Raw genomic sequence first — 3,519 nt, forward strand, 5'->3', positions numbered from 1 at the left:
GCGACAGAAACGATGCCCCGTAACGCACATGAGAGCAATCCGGGCCAATTTCTCCCGTTTGATGGGGTCTATGTGTAAAAATTTTGACTTTTTTGAGTGCAGGTGCAAATCTGCTGGAAAAGCCTGTGGAAGTTTCACGGCGTTCGTACGATATTTGGCGACGCAAAAATGAGCGATTTCCAAGCTCGATGGAATTCGGAGCGAGAGAAACGATGCCCCGTAACGCACATGAGAGCAATCCGGGCCAATTTCTCCCGTTTGATGGGGTCTATGTGTAAAAATTTTGACTTTTTTGAGTGCAGGTGCAAATCTGCTGAAAAAGCCTGTGGAAGTTTCACGGCGTTCGTACGATATTTGGCGACGCAAAAATGAGCGATTTCCCAGCTCGAGAGAATTCGGCGCGAGAGAAACGATGCCCCGTAACGCACATGAGAGCAATCCGGGCCAATTTCTCCCGTTTGATGGGGTCTATGTGTAAAAATTTTGACTTTTTTGAGTGCACGTGCAAATCTGCTGGAAAAGCCTGTGGAAGTTTCACGGCGTTCGTACGATATTTGGCGACGCAAAAATGAGCGATTTCCCAGCTCGATGGAATTCGGCGCGAGAGAAACGATGCCCCGTAACGCACATGAGAGCAATCCCGGCCAATTTCTCCCGTTTGATGGGGTCTATGTGTAAAAATTTTGACTTTTTTGAGTGCACGTGCAAATCTGCTGAAAAAGCCTGTGGAAGTTTCACGGCGTTCGTACGATATTTGGCGACGCAAAAATGAGCGATTTCCCAGCTCGATGGAATTCGGAGCGAGAGAAACGATGCCCCGTAACGCACATGAGAGCAATCCCGGCCAATTTCTCCCGTTTGATGGGGTCTATGTGTACAAATTTTGACTTTTTTGAGTGCAGGTGCAAATCTGCTGAAAAAGCCTGTGGAAGTTTCACGGCGTTCGTACGATATTTGGCGACGCAAAAATGAGCGATTTCCCAGCTCGAGAGAATTCGGCGCGAGAGAAACGATGCCCCGTAACGCACATGAGAGCAATCCGGGCCAATTTCTCCCGTTTGATGGGGTCTATGTGTAAAAATTTTGACTTTTTTGAGTGCAGGTGCAAATCTGCTGGAAAAGCCTGTGGAAGTTTCACGGCGTTCGTACGATATTTGGCGACGCAAAAATGAGCGATTTCCAAGCTCGATGGAATTCGGAGCGAGAGAAACGATGCCCCGTAACGCACATGAGAGCAATCCGGGCCAATTTCTCCCGTTTGATGGGGTCTATGTGTAAAAATTTTGACTTTTTTGAGTGCACGTGCAAATCTGCTGAAAAAGCCTGTGGAAGTTTCACGGCGTTCGTACGATATTTGGCGACGCAAAAATGAGCGATTTCCCAGCTCGATGGAATTCGGCGCGAGAGAAACGATGCCCCGTAACGCACATGAGAGCAATCCCGGCCAATTTCTCCCGTTTGATGGGGTCTATGTGTACAAATTTTGACTTTTTTGAGTGCACGTGCAAATCTGCTGAAAAAGCCTGTGGAAGTTTCACGGCGTTCGTACGATATTTGGCGACGCAAAAATGAGCGATTTCCCAGCTCGATGGAATTCGGAGCGAGAGAAACGATGCCCCGTAACGCACATGAGAGCAATCCCGGCCAATTTCTCCCGTTTGATGGGGTCTATGTGTACAAATTTTGACTTTTTTGAGTGCACGTGCCAATCTGCTGGAAAAGCCTGTGGAAGTTTCACGGCGTTCGTACGATATTTGGCGACGCAAAAATGAGCGATTTCCCAGCTCGATGGAATTCGGCGCGACAGAAACGATGCCCCGTAACGCACATGAGAGCAATCCGGGCCAATTTCTCCCGTTTGATGGGGTCTATGTGTAAAAATTTTGACTTTTTTGAGTGCAGGTGCAAATCTGCTGGAAAAGCCTGTGGAAGTTTCACGGCGTTCGTACGATATTTGGCGACGCAAAAATGAGCGATTTCCAAGCTCGATGGAATTCGGAGCGAGAGAAACGATGCCCCGTAACGCACATGAGAGCAATCCGGGCCAATTTCTCCCGTTTGATGGGGTCTATGTGTAAAAATTTTGACTTTTTTGAGTGCAGGTGCAAATCTGCTGAAAAAGCCTGTGGAAGTTTCACGGCGTTCGTACGATATTTGGCGACGCAAAAATGAGCGATTTCCCAGCTCGAGAGAATTCGGCGCGAGAGAAACGATGCCCCGTAACGCACATGAGAGCAATCCGGGCCAATTTCTCCCGTTTGATGGGGTCTATGTGTAAAAATTTTGACTTTTTTGAGTGCACGTGCAAATCTGCTGGAAAAGCCTGTGGAAGTTTCACGGCGTTCGTACGATATTTGGCGACGCAAAAATGAGCGATTTCCCAGCTCGATGGAATTCGGCGCGAGAGAAACGATGCCCCGTAACGCACATGAGAGCAATCCCGGCCAATTTCTCCCGTTTGATGGGGTCTATGTGTACAAATTTTGACTTTTTTGAGTGCACGTGCAAATCTGCTGAAAAAGCCTGTGGAAGTTTCACGGCGTTCGTACGATATTTGGCGACGCAAAAATGAGCGATTTCCCAGCTCGATGGAATTCGGAGCGAGAGAAACGATGCCCCGTAACGCACATGAGAGCAATCCCGGCCAATTTCTCCCGTTTGATGGGGTCTATGTGTACAAATTTTGACTTTTTTGAGTGCAGGTGCAAATCTGCTGAAAAAGCCTGTGGAAGTTTCACGGCGTTCGTACGATATTTGGCGACGCAAAAATGAGCGATTTCCCAGCTCGAGAGAATTCGGCGCGAGAGAAACGATGCCCCGTAACGCACATGAGAGCAATCCGGGCCAATTTCTCCCGTTTGATGGGGTCTATGTGTAAAAATTTTGACTTTTTTGAGTGCAGGTGCAAATCTGCTGGAAAAGCCTGTGGAAGTTTCACGGCGTTCGTACGATATTTGGCGACGCAAAAATGAGCGATTTCCCAGCTCGATGGAATTCGGCGCGACAGAAACGATGCCCCGTAACGCACATGAGAGCAATCCGGGCCAATTTCTCCCGTTTGATGGGGTCTATGTGTAAAAATTTTGACTTTTTTGAGTGCACGTGCAAATCTGCTGAAAAAGCCTGTGGAAGTTTCACGGCGTTCGTACGATATTTGGCGACGCAAAAATGAGCGATTTCCCAGCTCGAGAGAATTCGGCGCGAGAGAAACGATGCCCCGTAACGCACATGAGAGCAATCCGGGCCAATTTCTCCCGTTTGATGGGGTCTATGTGTACAAATTTTGACTTTTTTGAGTGCACGTGCAAATCTGCTGAAAAAGCCTGTGGAAGTTTCACGGCGTTCGTACGATATTTGGCGACGCAAAAATGAGCGATTTCCCAGCTCGATGGAATTCGGCGCGAGAGAAACGATGCCCCGTAACGCACATGAGAGCAATCCCGGCCAATTTCTCCCGTTTGATGGGGTCTATGTGTAAAAATTTTGACTTTTTTGAGTGCACGTGCAAATCTGCTGGAA

The sequence above is a fragment of the Lampetra planeri genome, unplaced genomic scaffold (assembly GCF_965212315.1).
Source record: "Lampetra planeri unplaced genomic scaffold, kcLamPlan1.2.h2 scaffold_1299, whole genome shotgun sequence".
NCBI classification, from domain to species: Eukaryota; Metazoa; Chordata; class Hyperoartia; order Petromyzontiformes; family Petromyzontidae; genus Lampetra; species Lampetra planeri.